Source organism: Manis pentadactyla, chromosome X (assembly GCF_030020395.1).
Source record: "Manis pentadactyla isolate mManPen7 chromosome X, mManPen7.hap1, whole genome shotgun sequence".
In the NCBI taxonomy this organism is placed as follows: Eukaryota; Metazoa; Chordata; class Mammalia; order Pholidota; family Manidae; genus Manis; species Manis pentadactyla.
This window is the reverse complement of record NC_080038.1, coordinates 2,994,937-3,014,885: the sequence shown is the minus strand read 5'-3', so window position 1 is coordinate 3,014,885 and position 19,949 is coordinate 2,994,937. Positions and strand designations below refer to the sequence as shown.

General features: G+C 43.1%; 1 protein-coding gene across 7 annotated transcripts in view; it reads left to right on the top strand.

Moving 5' to 3' along the window:
- Positions 1–19,949, top strand: part of LOC130678808 (neuroligin-4, X-linked) — a 236,620-nt gene that overhangs the window by 15,861 nt on the left and 200,810 nt on the right. For 3 of the 7 annotated variants that reach the window (XM_057495202.1, XM_057495208.1, XM_057495203.1), the window contains exons 2-3: positions 11,198–11,366; positions 13,947–14,030. The exons of 3 other annotated variants lie outside the window; for them this stretch is intronic. The gene's annotated coding sequence lies outside the window, so the exon portion shown is untranslated. The remainder of the gene's footprint in view (positions 1–11,197; positions 11,367–13,946; positions 14,031–19,949) is intronic. One more of the 7 variants, XM_057495204.1, reaches the window with a different exon arrangement.

The following is a 19,949-nucleotide window of genomic DNA, read 5'->3' as shown; positions in this document are numbered from 1 at the left end:
TTGTTTGAAGCCCATGCTGTATATCCTAATTAGAAAGATGACCATTAAGCACAGCAACCTAATCTATAGAATGAATGGTTGGCCATTGTCCTTATGCTAATAAAAGTATGCCCTATTTCATTTACCTTTTTCCCAGTTTGATTGAGAAATCATCAACATGCATGACTGTGTAAGTTTAAGGTGTACAGCGTGATGGTTTGATTTGCATACATGGTGACAGGATTACCACAGTAGGTTTACGGATATCCGTCATCTTGTATAGATGCAACAAAAAGAAACGGGAAAACATCCTCCCTGTGTTGAGGATTTTACTCTTCCTACTCTTTGGATTTACTCTTGCAGAACTGCCCTCTGCATCATACAGTCTTCATTATAGTCCCCACAATCACATCGCATCCCAACGTATTTATCTTATAACTGGAAGCTTGTACTCTTGACCACCTTTCTCCGATCCCCTCTCCCTGGCCACCATGTATGTGATCTCTTTATCAATGAGTTGGGCATATTTTTTTTTATATAACTAGATTCCACCTGTAAGTTCATATAGCATTTGTCCTTCTCTGTCTGACTTATCTCATTTAGCATAATGCCTGCAGGGTCCATCTATGTTGTTGCAAATGGTAGAGGTCCCTCTCCTTTTTCATGGCTGAATAATATTCCATATTCTCTATCCTATTCATTTGTTGATGGACCATTGGGTTGGCTATTGTGAGTAATGCTATAGTGAACATGGGGTGCATGTCTCTTCAAGATAGTGATTTTGTTTTCTTTGCATATATTCCCACAAGTGCAATTGCTGGCTCATATGGCACTTTGCATTCCTAATGTCTGAGAAACCTCCTTGCTGTTTTCCATGGTGGCTGACCAGTTTACATTCCTACCATAGAGCTGACCATTGTAAATAAGTCCCATTTAAGACAGCTTAGGGACAGACAAGTGGCTACAGAAGATGGCTTGTCATCACTATTGGTTTATTTCACACTCCCACCCCCAACTTTACTGAGATAAAATTGGCATAGAACAATGGATAAGTCTAAAGTGTACAACATGCTCTGATAACACTTGTTTATTTTGATATAATCACACCATTGCATTAGCTAACACCTCCATCACATGGCCTAATTACCATTTCTTCTATCGTGAAGAGAGCATTTAAGATTTAGTCTCGACAGTTTTGCAATGTATAATTGTTAGCTTATAATTGCAATGTTGTGCCTTACATCCCAGGACCTGTTCATCCACTAACTAAAGTTTGTACCCAACATCTTCCCCTCCCCTTCCCTCCCCTCAGCCCCTGGGGACCACCTTTTACCCTCCGTATCTACATTTATTTCATCTTTCAGCGCCATAATATAGACTCTTGGGGTAAATAGCCAAGTATTGGAAAGAAAGGATACAGATTAGACATTTAACTTGTAGAACAAAATAAAAGAAGTGACTTATCAGCCTTTAAAAAGAACAGTCTTGCTATAAGTAGTAAGGTAGGTCCCACACATTTATATGTTTGTCTCTGTGTATATGCTTGATAAGTCCAAATGCTGTAACATAGATGAGCGATATTAAATTATAATTAGATCAGTGGAATCTATTACAAAAAGATGCATTAGACAGTTTTGCAAGCAAAGTGCTGTATGATATTTAAAATGTGACTTGATTTACTCAGGTGTTTTGAGAGATGCATCTCTCCTACGAAGCAGGAGTTACTAACCTCGGCACTATCCATATTGGGTGTGGACAGCTGTGTTTTAGGTGACTGCCCTTGGCAGTATCTCTGGCCTCAAGCCTCTCGGGGCCAGGAGTATATATCTGTCCCCAGCTGTGATACCCAAAAACATCTCCAGATGTTACCACTGGCCTCCGGGGGGAAAAGATTCGTGGCACTTAAGAATCTCTCTTATAAAATGAGGTGTAACCATGCCAGCTTTTACACAGGGAATTTCATTGTCTTTGGAATTCTCTGAGCCCCTTTTGTGTGCTGGGCATGGCCAGGAAAATTGAGCAAACAGCAAGGAGAGATGGGAACCGTTCATTTTGGAAGCTCCTTTTGAGAATCAAATTCACAGATTTTATCAGTTGTAATGAGAATTAGGTTGATGTTTGGAGATAGTCATTATAATGCATTTTATCAGAAAGGAAGATGGAATCGATTTATGTAAGTGAAAGCTTTAGAGAAAATGAAAAGAGAAAGGCTAACAGAAAAATCCTCGATAAGTATCTTTCAGAACAAAGTGCAGAAGCAAATGCAGCTAGCTTATCTAAAATTGGGCAAAATCACGTTGCAAATGAAACACAGTCAGTGGGAAGACCGTATTTGAACATTTGATGCACAGAATAGGATTTACAGTTCTACAGATGTGCGCCAACCGCTGAGGGTTGTCAGTCATTTAGAAGTTAGTAACATCCATGCAAATCCTAGAAATCTGCCGTACCGGAATTAAAGATTCATTGAAAATGCTGTTATGTTTTCCAAACTGTTGCACTGATGGATTGCAATTAGATTCTCCAACAAAATACAAATTCTTAATAGTATGTGAGTAATACAAGTAATACAAGATGGATTTCTGCGGGAAAGAATGTATTTTTAAGAGCTGTATTATTCACCTCAGAGACTTGGAATTAATATAACTAACCCCAAAGTGTGCTATGTAAAGATTTGTCATGACTTCCTAATAAGGTATTTTGTATTATCAGTTCAAATCTCGTAATAAATGGGCACCTTTTACATTTTTTTATGATAAAAGCGTTATGCAAAAGCAGTGGTTTTTATTCATAAAGTAATAACAAAATAGCAATATATTGCCAGGCTTCTCTTGACGTGCTAACATCAGCTCCATACATAGTTCCTAAAAGTCTAATTAATGCACAATAATTAATAAGAGTTTAATTCTGTAAATCAAACAGTGGAAATGTATGCAATTTTTTTTCCTCTACATATTTCTTAAGTATTTATGTTTGCTACAAGGAATGTCATCCCATTGTCTTCATTTCATAGTTCATACATATAAATGTTTGACTTTTTCTGGTCTACATTTTTAAAGCATTGGTTCTATTTTTGAAATGTTGATGCCACAGCTCAACTATTCAAACTAACAAGTGGCATGGACTTAAGATAAGTTTTCACTCCACCAGGAAGGAGGCGAGGAGGCTGGGCTCCAGTGTGGTATCACAGAAAAGGAAAAGTCAGTCTATCATACAATTATTGCAAACAGCATTTGATGTATGTGTGCAAATTGCTCCCACACACCGTTTCGCTCATTGCCCTCCCTTGTCTGGTGAGTGTGTTCCTGAATGTGAATTCTGCAGGTAGTACTTGTTCTGGCCTCATTGTTTAGCAGGATGCAAATGTGCGCAGGGAGCAAGGTGGTTCTGCATGATGATAAAATACGTGCTCAAGAGCAAACGCAGCTGCCTAGACCCCCAATGTTCTACCTCCACCATTTCAAATTCCAAATTAGTGCGTGTGTGTGAGCGAGAGAGCAATTTTCTCATTGTGTTCTTCTGCAGGCTTAACGGTGGACACTAAGGGAGAAACACAGAGAGTCCAGCCATTTCATTTTACAGATAAACCGAGTGCATTGGCTTGACTTGCGTCCCCCTAAAAGATGTGAGGAAGTCCTGACCCCTAGCACCACAGAATGCGATTTACTTGGAAACAGGTCTTTTAATGAGGTCAGTAAAGTGGGTCGTGACCCAGTGGACAGCTGTCCTTCCAAGGGGAGGCAGCGCCGCAGGGAGACACAGCCCATGTAATGGGAAGACAGAGAGAAGGTGCACACGCACGGGGAGAAGGCAGCACTGTGACGGTGGGCACGGGGCCTGCGGCATGGAGCTACGTGCCAAGAGGTGGCCAGCATTGCCAGCAGCCACGGGAAGCCACAGTGACAAAGAACGACTGCCCTGGGGACTTCAGAGGGAGTCTGGCCCTATGGACACCTTGATTTGGAACTCCTGGACTCCAGAGCCATGATGAGGGAATGAATTGCTCTTTCCAAGCATCCCTTGTGGCCCTAGGAATCTTACACACCAAGACCCACAGCTCTGTGTAGGTCTGATCTGAAGGGCAGCAGTCAGTGGGGTGCAGCAGGGTGAAGGCGGATCTCCCCCCAGCCTGGTGCCTGTTCTCGGCCTCCCCCTGTTCCTCCCGTACATTCTGGCTGGCGGTGGGCTAGAGGGCCAGGTGCTGGGTACATGTATCTTCCACCATCTCCTCTGTTTCACCAGATTTTGAGAGCTGCCACTGCCAAATGTCACAGCATCCAGACATTCTGGGTGGGGAGCGGGGGTCCCCTTTTAAATTACAGTCTTTTGAAGAGAACCAGTGGGGTGTCACACTCCTCAACTGTAAACTGAGTGGGTTGGCCCAATTTCCAGCTCTAATTCTGCATGATTCCAGAGCCATGATCATTGTAATTAAGACTCTTGACTTGAATACAGCTCATTTTAAACCATGATTAGTGATACAACACGCTCCATGTATTTTCTGAATAAACTTCATTGTGACCCGGTTAGATGCCGGGTACAAATTGGGAGGAGGGGTTTTGCAACTAGAAATGGTGTGATCGAAAACAAATTCAGAGGTATTGACATATCTAATGACATCTAGACCATCAAAAGTCTGGCTGGATCGCAAAAGCACCATGCAGCATTCATGTTAGATAAATCTCAGTTGCACTAAATTTAAATATGGCAGGTGGGCGCCGTTCATCGTATTGCGCCTTTGCCTCTGTCTGCCGGGTCTCACGCTTAGGGAACTGTGAACCGCAATCCTGGTTTTCTCCAGCGTATTTTGCAAATTTGGAACTCATGGATGGTATGCCATTAAGCAGAAGTACCCACCTTCGGGCCCTGCCCCTGCTAATAAGGGCTAGGAGGCACAGAAGTCCAGTTATTTACACCTTCTATCATTTTCCTGAGGAGGTATTTCTCGCCTTTCCTGAAGTGGCTGAATGGGATGTCTCTCATCTCCCAGTCGGTGAGAATGTTAGAACCTTTCAAAACTGCATCATGTTTCAGGGATGGAGCAATGAGTGTCCGTTGCCTGGCAGGCCCTGGACTCCCCACGGGGGTGGGTAAGGAGGAGACACAGGCTTGCTCGTGGAGTACGGGGTTCAGTGGATGATGAAGGCACTGCTCCAGTGAGGACATAAGTGCATGTGGCATCATTCCTGTGATAAGGGAGGCACCGTCAGTTATATACAGGGGTGCTGAGGACATGAGCAGCTGTAACAGGGGATGCTGCATTCAGATCGGGTCCTTGGGAGGTCTTCCTAAGGAATTGAGAGACCTGCCAGTCGGGAGGGTGTTGAAATAACCTTACAGAAATGGTAGACTGAAAGGTATGGGTTTCAGAGCTGGTGCTGGAGAACCCAGTGGATGTGAATTGCTGGTCCCCAGCCAGTAAGAGTTTCTGTGTCATCACATCCAAGATGGGACCCCAGTCAGACCCAACGTGAGTGTGCTCTTACTGGTGTAGGGGTCGCACCCTGAGAACCGTTGTATTCGCGTCTTTTCAGGCTCTATTTCCACACACAACCTGTTTAATTTTTTTTTACTTCCATCTCCTATTTCAGCCCTTCCCATTGGGAGGTGACTCTCCCTCTGGATTTCATGGTTTTCTCCTGGCATTGAGTCTCGCTCTACTGATGTACATGTTATCTTTATGTTTTTTGGTTCCTGGTCAGTCCAAGCCTGTGCATATTTATCAGGCATCTACCATGTGCTGTGGAGTGTCAGGGATGTAAAGATTAATAACAGCCACCATAAAAACCCATTGATATGCTGGACATTATTCCTCCGTGGCCTCCAAATGCTTGGCTCATAATTCAAAACACTATGGAGTAACTTGAAGGCAGCAGATGGTTCCCCATTTCAGGGATCCACGGGCACATTTTCCCTCAAACAAAAGTCTCGGAATTCCAGGCTGCATGGCACCGTTCTGTCTTCAGAGATTGAGGAAGCATGCATGCCTTCTTCAGTCATTTGGTGATCCATGTATTCACAGCTTATTTTCAGAAGGTCACCACGCAAGATACTATAAAACACCGATAAGGTGCAACCCCTGATCCCAGTGAGAATACGGTCCCAGTAGAGAGTCACAAAGTGATCAATTAAATAGGACATCACATTGTATGCACTTCAAACAGTTCACAAGGAGAGTCATCACACAGACCCCGGGAATATGGAATCTTATTTTCCACTAGAATCTTACTTTCCACTCTCATCACTTGAGATAGGTCATTATTTGTCTTTCACTGCATAAAAAATTACCCCCAACAAAGCTTAAAACTGCAAATAGTCACTATCTCGTACATTTTCTGGAGGTCGGGAACTCAAGAGTCAGCTAGCTGGGTACTTCTGGTGCAGGGTGTCATGGTGTTGACCAGTTGTAGACCAGGGTGGCAATGTGATGTGGGTCCTGGAGAATCACCCTTATGTGTGCATTAATGGGGGGGCTTCAGTTCTTGTGACACGGACCACTTCCCCAGGCTAGTCACACTGTGTCAGCAACTGGCTTTCCCGAGAGTGGGTGAGGAGAAAAGAGGAGGAGAGATACCCTAAAGCCATAGTCTTGTATACCTTGATCTTGGAGGTGCACATCAGTTTTACTGTGTGTTATGGGCCACACAGCCCCAACCTGGCACATTTGGAAGGGGGTCAGCAGGAGGGTGTTAGGACAGGGCGGTAAGGACCGTTGAGGCCATGTTGGAAGTGAGGTTATCACGGAAGCTTTTGCAAAGGAGGTGGCTTCTGGTCTGTGCTTTAGGTGGACAGGATTTCATCGGAGGGCAAGGAGTGTGAGTAAGCCATGCACATGGCCATTGTTGAGTGGATGGATCGGTTGAGGGCTGTTGGTGCTTGTGGGTGATTCTGCCTGATTGAACTGAAATCGTAGCTTTTTAGGGCGTGAAGACGCACAGTACAGCCAACCCTTATTATCCCACAGGCTGTGGGGAAGCTTTGGTAGGGATTTTGCAGAACCGAATCATTTATGGAATGTCAGTTCTGTGGTGGCAAATAGGTGCAGGCAGGTGGTCATGGAGATAGATATTGAGGGCACGGGGCTGATGGTGCCCATTGAGAGCTCGTGATAGAGAGGGCGTGGAACTCCTGAGATGCCCTGGAAAGATGGCATTCTCGGCACCTGTTGGATAGCAAACAAAACAATGACGCAGCTATCAGAAGGTGGGGGTATGTTTGGGGGAGTTTAAGGGAACTGAGAGCCTTCAGAAGTTGGGTTGGGGAGGTCACCATTATCAGACGCTGCATAGATCGGAGTGTGACACAGAACATGTTGCTTTCTGGTGATTACAAAGTCATGGATGGACTCGGAAAGAGTATTTTTCAACCCTCCATGTTCTCTCATTTATCGTGTTTTTCTCTCTGAATCTGTTCTGACGTATCCGTTATCAAGACCTTCTGAACCCTTCTAGTCATCTTTCCAAAAAACTGTTCATGTCCTAACGCACGGTTCCTTAAGAGAAGGAACTCTTCATAAAGAACACGTCTTTATTTACTCTCGTGTTCTTCTGATTTCTTGACCGACAGTGCCCTGGACCCCTTCCATGGACCAGCTGAGCCCTCCACAGAGCCTGCCTAACTCTATGCTCAGGAGACCCACGTGTGTCTATTTTCTGCTTGGAATTCTCTCTCAAGCTCCATAGCGAACCTGTCCTTACAGTTGCCTTTTGGACACTTCTGCCTGGGTGCTGTGCCCCAGACTCAAATTCAGCCTGTGCAGAATTGGCCCATCCTTTGTCTTGCCACATTTGCTCCATTCTATGCATTCGGTTCTCCCATGACTGGCATCTTCTGCCTGCAGGCCCCCACCTTCCTGTGTTTCTCCTTTACCAACACAGTCAGCAATACATCCTATCACCAGATATGTGGGCTCCCCCCCACCCCCCACCAAGCCATTCCAGCTGGGTGTCCTATAACTCACTTTAATCTGACACTTAACTGGAGGTAGTGCCGACCCCACAGGTTAAGGACACAGTCTCACAATTCTGCCCTCCCCCAAACCTCAGGTACAAATTGCAAGTAACACACACAACTTCCCTCCGACTTGGCCACCCATCAGAGGATCCCACGACCTCTCCTTGGATTTCGTCACCTGCTGGAATAGCTCTCAAAACTCAAGCAAACGTTTACTTAATGTTTTCTGGTTTATTTTATAATTAAAGATACGATCAAGGATACCCATGAATAGCCAGATGAAGGGCTACAAACAGTGAGGTCTGGGAGGGTAGGAGCCCTAGGAAGGAGCTTCTGTGCCCATGTAGTTGGAGGGCACCACCCATCTGGCATGAAGATGTGTTCACCAACCTGGGAGCTCCCTGAACTCTGTGCTTGTGGGATTTTATGGAGGCTTCACCATGTAGGCAAGACCCATAATTAGCTTCATCTCCAGCCGCCTCTTCTGTTTCCAGAGGATAGATGGTTGGGGCTCCAAGGTCCAGGCTTCTGATCATGGCCTCGCCTTTCTGCTGACCGGCTGCCACCCAGAGTCACCTCATTGGAACAATGAGCCTCCTGTCACCCAGGAAGTTGCAAGGGATTTATTAAAGAGCTGTGTATTTAGCAGGTACTGGAAGAAAAGATGCTAGTAATGCTCTTATCATTTAGGAACTTACAAGGGATTTAGGAGCTGTGTCCCAGGAACTAGAGGCAGAGGCCAGTACATGTTTCTTGTATTATTTCACACATATGCCTGCCTTATCCTGCACACAGGGCTGGGATTCTCTTCCCCTCACTCCCTTCTCTAACTCTGACATGCATAATCAGTGCTTCTTGTCGGTACACAGCAATTTCCGGAAGAGCCACCCTACCTGACGCTTTGTGAATCTCCACAGTTGATGTTTGTTGTTGTTGTTCAGTTTACCTATCTGCAAGAGGTATGAAGACAGTACCTACCTCCAGAGATGTCTGAAAAATGCAAAAGTTCATGAAGCCTGTAAGCTACCTTAAACTATAGGCACATTGTAAGCATTGAAGGCAGGCTCTTCATATTATTTATCTGAGAGCTTGGGTTCCTCCTTCAAAGTTCAACGTTTTATGAAGGATGGCTTTATATTATGATTAGATTAAACCCCAAATTCTTCCTGCTGACCTATGGCTTTGCACAGTGAGCGTCTGCCCAGCACCCAGCTCCATCCCGCAGCATTCTGTCATGACTGCTTCCCTGGTTTACCAGTCATCTAGGTTTTGTGACCCAACTAACCCTGATTAGGACAGTGCAAAGCCACTGCCCCTGCCTGGAGCAACCAGACTTCCCTCTCCCCGCTTAACACGTGCACTCTGAGCCTCAGGGCTCACCAAAATTGGAAAGCATTTTTATTTTTTGTCTATGTATGTGTATGTTTCTCTGTTTTCCTGCCTTCCCTTAAAATGTGTGTCTTACGCATCCAGCGCAGGTGAGCCACTCTGTGTGTCTACTTGCTGAAGAAATGAGGGGTTAGTACGACAGTCCATAGATACTCACTGAGTGAATGAGAAAATTACATGGTGCATATTACAGATACGTATTCACAACTAAACCATCACTGTTTCCTGAGACACATCGCCAAGCCAGAGCGTGTATGACAGAAGATCTTTGAGCATTTAGTCCATCTGCTGTAAGAGGGAGTTGTCTTTGATGGTTCACTTTGTATTTAGAAAACTGCCCTGATTTGCTGAAAATGTATAGGTCATGCAGTATATGACGTGATTTATTTCTAAATGTCTGTTTAGCTTTTTAAAATCTTCTTTGCCAGTGTTCTTGTCCCCAGAGTTCCTGTAATTCTTTTCTGTATTTTTTTTAAGATGCTGTCATAGAAAAGCTTTGTCTAATTTCCCATTCCACTCCATGCCTAGAAAATTGAAACTGTTACATTTTAGGAATGTTAAGGATTTTGAAGCTTCATCATTTAATGTCTTAATATTAAAGCTATATGTCTGTGCACCACTCTGCACAGTTCACTGCATGGATATCTCTAGTACATTTAAATTTTGTTGTAAAGTTTTGGGTCACAATTAGCAATGTGGGCAAGAAGAGAATTCCTTGGGAGTGCGTTCCTTGGGATTTTTGGAAAGAGGTAGTGTTGTGTAAAACTGAGTATCTATATTATAAGTTCCTCTCTTTGAATTTGAAAGAGAAATTTTTCTCTTCATTTTTTTTTTCCTGGGCTTTCATAATGCTAAAAATGAAACAATTTGAACATTGTATAAAATGGGGAGCAAATCCAAGAAAAAAGCAGCTGTTTTATTCATTGTGTATCTTTTCAAAAGTGGTTATACTCTGGAAGATTGCTCTGAGTGAGAGATGGGAGATGAGGTTCGGGTTAGATAAATAAGGTCACTTAATGTTGATTCAAGCACTTAGGTACACATCTAGAAATATCCAGGATGACCTCCCGAAACCTAGAGATGAATTCTCTTCTTATCTGAATGAGTCTTATTTTGTATCTACTCAAGAAATCTACCCAAACTGAAGTCCCTCCCATTTTTGTTTGAGAAATTTAGCAGGTCACAATGACTCAAGAGAAAACTATGTGCGTAACAAGTCTAGGGACTTCTGTTTAAAAAAAAATTTTCTGATTACCCATGACATCTATTTAGGTTTTCAAAATAAGTTGGTATTTTCCTGTTTTTCTATGTATTTGTGCTGGTCTAGGTGCAGACATGAGTGAGGAATGATGTCCAGCCCCGGGGACCCCTTAGCTGTGATCTTGGCGCAGGCGTCTGGGGGGAGAGCCCGCGAGTTGTTTCCACCTCGTGCTTTCTGTAGCCTCTACTCTGACAAATTCTGCTCTTCTCTCCCTCCTCCTCCGTGGTCCTCTTAATGCCGGCTGCTGAGACTCTCAGAGCTGCTGTCTCTTTGCAGGGCGGTGGTGCTCTTTACTGTGGTACAAGAGCTCATGCAACTATTCCCAAGTCCTGGCTCTGCTGATGCCCTGTTGCACGAGACCACAGGCTCCCTGCAGGCAGGGAGGGCTGCGTCTCATCCATCGTGACATTTCCCTTCCCGTCCTCAAAACTCACTCATGGTCTGTGCTCAACAACAACCCCTGTGAAATGAAGTGACTTGGGGTTTCTAGGCAGTATTTATTGGAAATTAAGTACATAGGAAGAAAATCAGAGTAGTACCATATAGACAAGTCAGAGCGGCATCATTTCCTTCTTTTATGAAAGCACTTATATCTTTATTACCTAACTGTTCCAGGTATCTTTTGGACCTACTACCCGGGGCAAATTGGAATGGCTGTGAACATCTCTATGGACCCCCAAACCTTCTGTTGTAAAGATGAAATTATATGGAGAGGTTCCCTTGAGACATTGTCCTAGTGTGGAATATATCATTCTCAGCCCCCGCGTCTGATATTCTTCAAAAGGTCAGTGTGCTTTCACTACTGGATTCTCTGGATCTAAGATTCTGTTAAAATGGTTTAATGACTTTATGGGAACGTTTGCTAATACATCAATGAGTTAATAAATACTAGCTTGGGGCACCTTTTCTCTGTCATCCACCTTGACAGTTTAAACATTGATCATCATGGTTATTATACGTTCTAAAAGGTTCTTTTATATACAAATCAGTGCCTGTTAAGGAACACCTACAAGCAACTGTGAATTTAATACTTGCTTGTAGGTGTGAGCCAAGACAGAGCACACCTTTACACAAGATATATGTGCTAGGGTTTAATTTGTATGTGAAAACTTAGATTATAAAATATAATTTCATCGTCATGTCAAAGCAATCTGCTACCTGTAATGACGTCTGTCTGCCTGAAGGCCTTGTATAATAGGTCATCCAGTTCAAATTTAACACTAGAATCAAGAAATGTTTTAATCGAGAGAATTTATTCTTTAACCTTTGACACATCTTCTTAGCTGTGTTTTATAATTGAGTTTCACACACTGAACGAAAGGCTTTATCCCATCACGGGCCAAAGCGAATCATGTAGCAGAAGAAAAATGACAAAAATGGAAAGGCAATCTTTGAACAGAGGGTGTTGGTGATCCGCATTCTGTCTTGGTATCAACATTAGCACCAAAGGCGGATCAACACATGGATGTGGTGGAGGACCAGGGGCCTTTCTCAGACCTTCTGTACTTTGTAAAAGTTTCTTCTATTAAAAACAAAACAAAATAAAACAAAAACAGTCTGGAAGAATGTTATGTTGTGCTTTCACACATGAACGGTTGTCCTCTAAGAAGAAATTACAAATATTTAGAAAGCATTTAGCCTTATATGATGTGACTATTTTGTTCTGTCACATTTTAGGAATAACCAGTTTTTAAAACGAAGGAAATACACACCAAAATGACGAATCATTCTGTTTTGCTTGTGTACCTAAAAAAAAAACAACAACAAAAAACATTTAAAGCAAATCAACCAAGCCAAGATACAAACAAGAACTCAAACCTAAAATCACGATTAAAAGACGTTCTCCTTTACCCTGTTTCAAGAAAAAAAAATGATGGTCAGTCAGACATCAGGCATGCTAAATTTTGTACGTCTTTTCTGAAACACACATATACAGTCAACTTTGTAACTGTGAGTTTAATACTTGCTTGTAGGTGTGAGCCAAGATAGAGCCTCTGATCCAGTCACGTAGAAATGGGGCTGATTTCAAAGCTGTAATATTAATACAGTGTTAAAAGAGCTAATGTCCAGTCGTTACTTATGCATCACTCATGCGTTAAGAGACCGTCATGCATTGATAATAAGTTACCTCTCTTTCACTGATGAAGAACGTTTCAGGTGTAGAGTGGGGACCAAGGGTGTGGGAAGGTGTGGCATTCATTGTCCCTCACACAGCGTATTGGGGTTGATGGATCCCAAACCCCTGGATTGAGTCCCAGCCCCCCACCTCGCATCACAGCCCTGCGGTCTGGGGCTAGTTAGCTAATATCACTCTGATTTAGCTTTTCTCGACTCATGGCAATACCACTCCTACGTACCATTTATGCTTTGCTGAGAAAATAGTGTTGAGCATTCAGTATGTTAAATGCTGACCCACCACGTATATGTGAGATAATATAACTATTATGATTATATGATTATATTATCATATGATACATTATGATTATACCTGTTCAATATGGTGAAACTTGTCTTTGAAGTCAAGACAGACTTGGGTGAGACCATCTGCCTCACAGCTTATGAGCTGGGTGCCTTCACATCTGAATCCCCGGTTTTCTAACTGCAACACAGATGTGAAAATAAGCACTGTGCGTGGCTAGAGATGAATGATGTGACCTATAAATTCACTTCCACAGATAGGTTTCAGTCTACAATGTTTGTGAAATATGTATTCATAACAAAAGGGGCTAGTTGTTTTGAGCAATTGAAAACATAAGTCTGCCTTCCTACAGTTTAATAAAATGCTGGCTCATTACCCATGAGACCCAAAGACTTTCTCTATTGGGTGTTTATACCTTTATCTCCTGTTCATTTTGAACTCATGGCTGTAGGGGAAAAAAAAATCTCTGTAGGCTGAGGATTAGTTCTTGCAAATGATTTCTGAAACACAGATTGGCTGTTCTCACAAATTCAGTTTTGCAAGGATTTAAAGTTCTTCATCTAAGTAAGCCAGGTGGAACATAGACATGCACTAAATTGCTTGTGATCGTCAATGAAAATTTAACAGCGCCCGCATTGGTGCCGATGCCATGTGCATTGGTCTCCCCTCAAACTGTGTCTACCTGGGCTGAATTCTCCAACTGTGAGTGGACCAAAATGGATGGATGTGGAGTCCACATTCAGCCATGCCTGGCAGATGTCCTCTCACACTTAGTTGCTTGGCTTATGAAAGACCCTTTTAAGAATCCTTTATGCTGCTGCCCTCTAGTTCTTAAGTACCCAACAGAAAGCTTATAAGGACCGTGATATCCATTCAATGAAGCAATAGTGCCATGTCTTTTCTTGAGTGAAGCAATATGTCTCTCTTCCTTTTTTATTTTAATAGGGACAAATGTGCTGAGATGGAAAATAAATCGAGATTTCCATGGAGGCATTGTTAGAGGCATCTTCTTAGAAGGACCATGTAATGGTAAGGATCAGAGATAATTACTAACCTCTGCTGACATATGTTAGATGCATTTGTGCAGCCTGGCTCAATCACATCTACAACAACTTTCAGATTACTGGGGTGGGGAAAAATACTTTTGCATTTTTTTGAAAATTGATTTGGCGTAAGTGTAAAGCAGCGATTCCAAGCTCAAGAGGAGTGCATGGGGTGGCATGTGTTGCAAAGTTAAGGATTTTGTAATTACTTGTTCCTCCAAATACCCACCGTGCAGAGTATATGTTATAAATTAGACATAACAGACAGAGAGTATCAGCTGTCTGACTCACCTTGTGTAAGTCCCTCTGATATTGACCCTCAGCCCCATTAGTTACCGGACACCCCACTCTGTTCTGGAGTAAGCATCTCAAACTACTGGGGTATTGGCTGGCCTCAGCCCCTGCAGAGTGGGTTCCCAAATGTTGGATGTGTGCTTGTAGTGAAGGACGACGGCCCACTGACGCCCCAGGATCCTTTATTCTATGTAGAAACTAGAAAGAGAACAGCCGGAAGGAGGGAAAAGGGATAGAATAAAAGTACAGTTGTGAACATATGTGAATGAAGGTATTTCAACAGTTCTGAATCTGGACCTCTCCTCTCCCCCACGCTTAAATCTCAGAAAGGACGTGTTTTAATGTGTTTCAGGTAAATAGTTATATCTTTTCATGGATCAGCTGTTAATTCAAGACCTGCTGAGGCAGTATTTATATTTCCTAAATACTGGTTATTTACCAATTTTCTTATCAATTTGAGTGTCATAGTTTCCAAGCAGTGTTCAAAATTTAGACGACAAATGGCTTTTGAGCATCTTTTTTACCACTGACCATGACATTTCTGTATCTTTACTCCATCTGTAACAAATATCTATAGCTTTCCTGGGTTCTAGAAGTTTCTCAAGCTTGTGTCCTTCACTTAACATTCTTGTTCCAATCCACTTGATTTCCAAACTCTTCTCCACATCGTGTGCCATAAAAAAAAAATGCTAGGTTTCGTTTTTTTTCAAAGATAATTTATCATTATCAAAGAAAGATTGATACCATTCCCTTTTTTCATATGGACATTTGGTAGGTGATCATAGATGACAAAACGATCGATGGAGGGCTGGCTCTGTTTTATCTTGTACAGAATTCGCTGTCTTATTTAAAGGACTGAACATACACACGCATTTCTCAGTAGCACACACTGCTGAATCTTCAACAACAACCCCGTAGACAAATCCCTTTGTCCTCTGAATTCTGCAGCTGTTTTTTTTTTGGTGTTTCTGCTTTTCTGTTCTTTCAGCTTCATTTTCGTTCGTTAACCTGGAGGAGCATTAATAATATAACCAAGGCGTGAGGTCTTGGACGTATTCCGCTTTCTTTTTGCACAAACAGCCTTTGAAACAGCAGCCCCAGACAGCTGGGGTTGTGATCATTCCAGGAACCGTACTGCAAGAAACGCCCAGTTTAATATAATCAGGCTGTCCTAGTTCTAGGGAGAGGCGGTAGGCATAGCTCTGGCATCGGGCTCGGAGCTGGACACGCTGCTCATCATCACAGGTCCCATTATGAAACACAAAGGGTGCTTGATATATAAGTGCGCCGTCAGGGGAAGGAAATGAAACTTTGGGATCTAGAAACACCTTATATTGTTTTACCGTGTACCCTGGGGCTCAGTCTACATCTGAAACCCCGGGGTGTTGTCGGCACATTTCAGCAGGAGTCTGTCTAACTGCTTCTGCAAGAGGGGGAGTGCTTTGGAGCGACAGTTTGGGGTGGCCCTTGATGGGGTGGCTGATCTTAAGTCACATCTTCCTATACTGTATCCCAAGAATGGCTTGGTCGCATGGAGAGCTCATGTAAGCTATGGTGCATTCTCACTTTGCTGTTAAGGACCTAGTTCCTGATGATCATCAGGCTTCTGATAATGTTTAAAGACTGGAGAGGTATTTCTTGGTTCCCATTCACTATGAAGAATCTGTAATTATTAGTGAAGAAAAACAGCTGCCTAGGAAGTGCAAATCGTCCATGCAGCCTGTTTGATGCATGACCGTTTTAACCTATGCCAGGTGAGTTGCATGTTCCATACAAGGTTGACTGAGCACATTCTGGTTTTGTAACCCCCCTTAAGGGAAATTCTTAGCAGTGCGTGTACATTGTAGCCTGGGATGGTCTTGGTGAACTAAGGCTAGCAAGTCCTTTATTTGTATTCCAAAGATGGCTTTGTTCAGTTCAGATCTGATGGCCAAGAAAAACCCCTTTTGTGTCACCCCTGAAACTGTAATTTTAAAAGAGGATCGAGAGATGAACCGGGAATTAGGAAGTCACTATTAAGTGGACCTGAATTTATTAGTATATGGAGGATCTTGAGGATCATGGTTACGTGAGGGGCTAACAGATTTGAATATTGAGATTGTTCATACTCAGTTCTGAGCACATTCTCCATATGAATCTTTTACCAAGCATTTTGTGATTTAGAGGGACCAGAGTAGTTAGAGCTATGTGGAACTGCAGTTTGGATATAGATTTAAATATAATCATTAAAACATACATAAACATAATAAGTAATTAAGTAATAAATGCATGAAGTCTATATTGTTATATATAATATAAATATAATCATAATATAATATAAATATAAATCATTTATAATTGATCCTTCCTGATCCTTTTTCTTTTAACTATTTCTCAAACCTTTAATGTTTCCCTTGCATCAATACTATACTAGAATTTTTTTTTTTCCCCCTACTTCAACCCTTCTTTTCTGCCAAAAGCATATATTTTGGAATGGAAAAAAGGCGGTATCCACTTGAATAGATTGTCTTACCTTATTTGCAACTTGTCTATGCATAAACTAATTGGCTTTGCTCTCTGGAGGACATAAGTAAATAACCTTTGGGTCCATGACCATGGGGTGCCCGTGCTGGCATAATGTGAGTCGACTGTGGGCTGTGTGCCAGTCACCCGTTTTCATAAAGTTTTAATGGAATAAGCCCACACCCTTGCATTTAGATTTTTGTGCATTTTACTTTTTGACACTCCAGTGCCAGAGCTGAACGATAGAGACCCCAATGGCTTGCAAAGGCACAAATATTTATTTGACCCTATGCAATGCATGTGTTTGCCAATCCATACAAATTGGTGTGCATTCTGCCACCACATACATGCTTTCTTCTTAGGAATTCCATGAATGCATCCTCACAGTCTCGTAGGAGCGGGTGTTTGTAACTTGGAATCTGGGATGCTTGTATCCATGGCACTGGGAACAGCCTGACTGCTGGTACATGTGCAATAGATGCACCAGGGGGAGAATGGGTGGCCAATAAGAAAACAGATGTGATGGCCGCTGACACACACCAATGAGCGGGGGTCACCTCTAGGTCTCTCAGTGATAGATGATGATTTCCGTTGGGCTCCTCATTAGGCAGATGGACCCTGGGGAACACTCGACTGGTTGCACCATGCCTCTGCCCAGTGGTTTCATGATCAGGAAGACGCAAATGCTTGACAAAGCACCGGCAAATATTGTGGTGGTTATTCTGCTTGACTAAACTTTTAATGAAGTGCATGTTATCCAGCGAACACCAGGAAGTACGCTGATTCTGGGTCGTGTGTCTGAGACTCTGGGGGGGAGGTATTTGTAGGCACACGTCCTTGAAGTGAGTAATTAATATCTAGAGGGAATGGAGTGTTCTGATTTCCTCTGCTAGGTTGTTACATGTCACACTTGGCATGCCGCGGTCGTACATATGACCAAAATATATTTCCGTGGTCGATAAGGAAGGCTTTTTAGCCTAAGAACATTCCTTTCATATGCTCCACTCACATCCCTTCCCCTTGCCACACGGACTGCTGAGACATACCTCCCCGTTGTGTCCCTGGCTGTTTATGTCAGGGTGACACGGGGTGACGTGGGGTTCAGCGATGCAGAATGTAACATAGTGTCCGATTATGATGCACGTTGACAGTATAATAAGCCACGTGGAAATGGCTGGTGCACCGGACTTTGCAATGTCCTTCCTTGTACGCCGTTGGATATTAAAGCAGAGTCGTGTCACTGTTCTCTGTACCTATCACAGTGCATGGCATGTCGGAGTTTCTCGGGCCATGCTGGGTAAGGGTGGGTCAACACGCTCCATCAGAAGTCAATAGGAAGCAGGACGAGCCCGCTCTGGAAACCAAGAGCCGTAAGGTCTGTGGCTGACTAAGCAGCCCAGGCAGGCGAGTGATGCTGGACTAGTCCTGTCACCCCCTCCTGCCCCTTCAGCTGACAACGAGCCCGTGAGATGACAGTTTTGTCCGACACTGGAAACCACCTTTTTGTGCCTGAAGCCAGTCTCCGAGTGGGTGAGGCTCTTTTCCATTACGCAGAAAGAAAGCCCTCTTGTGATTCTCCAACATTACATGCAGAATATAAAGTTATCTTCACCCATGTTTGCTCTGTTTCAGTAAAGGGGTTCTGACGGCCAATCAGGTACACGTGTGTGATGTCCCCACATGAATGAGTCATTGCTGGGCACCAGCTCAGGTGTGACGTGACCCACCTGTAGATCCCACAAGGCTGGGCTCAGAGCTACAAGACCTCTGCTCCCCACTTGAGATGCCAGTGGCAAGTCCAGGCTGTCGTCTGTCTTGGGACCCACCAGCTGCAGATGGGAGGTGCCAACGACCCCGTTCCTGGGTGCAATTAATTTGCTAGGGCGACTCACAGAACTCAGGGAGACATTTTATTTGATAGATCACTGATTTATTACAAAAGGATGTCACTCAGGAACAGAAGATGGAAGAGACGCAGGGGGCCAGGCATAGGGAAAGGGCGTGGGGCCACTCTCCCCGCCTCTCTGCCTGGTCACCAACCTGGAAGCCCTCTGAAGCCCTCTGCCTAGGTTTTTGTAGTGGTTTCATTACATAGGCGTGACTGGACAAATAAACCACTGACCATTGGAGATTGAACTCAATCTCCAGCCCTTCTCTCCTCCCTGGCAGACTGGCAGTGAGTGGGACTAGGAGTTCCAACCTTCCGATGTGTTTGGTTCCCCTGGCAACCAGCCCCCCATCCTTAGGGGATTTAAAAGCCACCTCATTCACATAACAAAAGATACGTTTGTGGCTCGTCAAAGCAGGAAATTCCAAGGGTTTTAGGACCTCTGTGCCAGAAAGGGGGATGGAGACCAAATACATATTTCTCATTATAAGTCACAGTATCAACACTTCAGTGAACTAAACATTTTATTTTCATCCAGGGATGAATGCATATTATCTTTTTTCCTTGGATTTTGTGAATCTATATAGAGAAGAAAGTAAATGCAATGCCTTCTGGCATTTTCCTGTAAGTAAATAGGAACTTGGTAGCAATGGAGTGCGAATTCTTGAGGGTTTTTTTTCCCCAAGTATTTGTTCTGGTCTCTACATATACACAGAAGCATATAAAGTGTTTATCATTGACTTATCTGTGATTAAGTCTTCTAAAAGGACTACTGTTTTAGCTGCTATATTTTCTTCTTGATTACTTAGAAAATTGAAGCATTCCTCTGAGAGATTTAGTCTTTCCCTTGTCCTTTTAATGGTAATTGATTGGCTTGTTCACATGAGGCTATTCTGGGAAGAAGGTTAAAGTCTGGCAAGGTAATAAACAAATGGTGTCAGATGAATGAAGAGCTGTGTGTGTCCAAGATATGTGTTCTCATTAATTTCTTGCCTTTCAAAAGCTGCACATTCACAATGAAAGTAAACTTTAACATGGCAACTACGTCAGCTCCAGATTTTAAATTTCATAACTTTGGGTCTCATTTATGGTTAGAATTTGCACTTCGCCTTTTATAATCATTAGTTAATTAAAAATCTCAGCCCATTTATTTTGATGAGACACCCTAAGTTGTATTTTTTAGACATTTGGAGCAAATCCTTGTGCAGAAATCAACTCGTG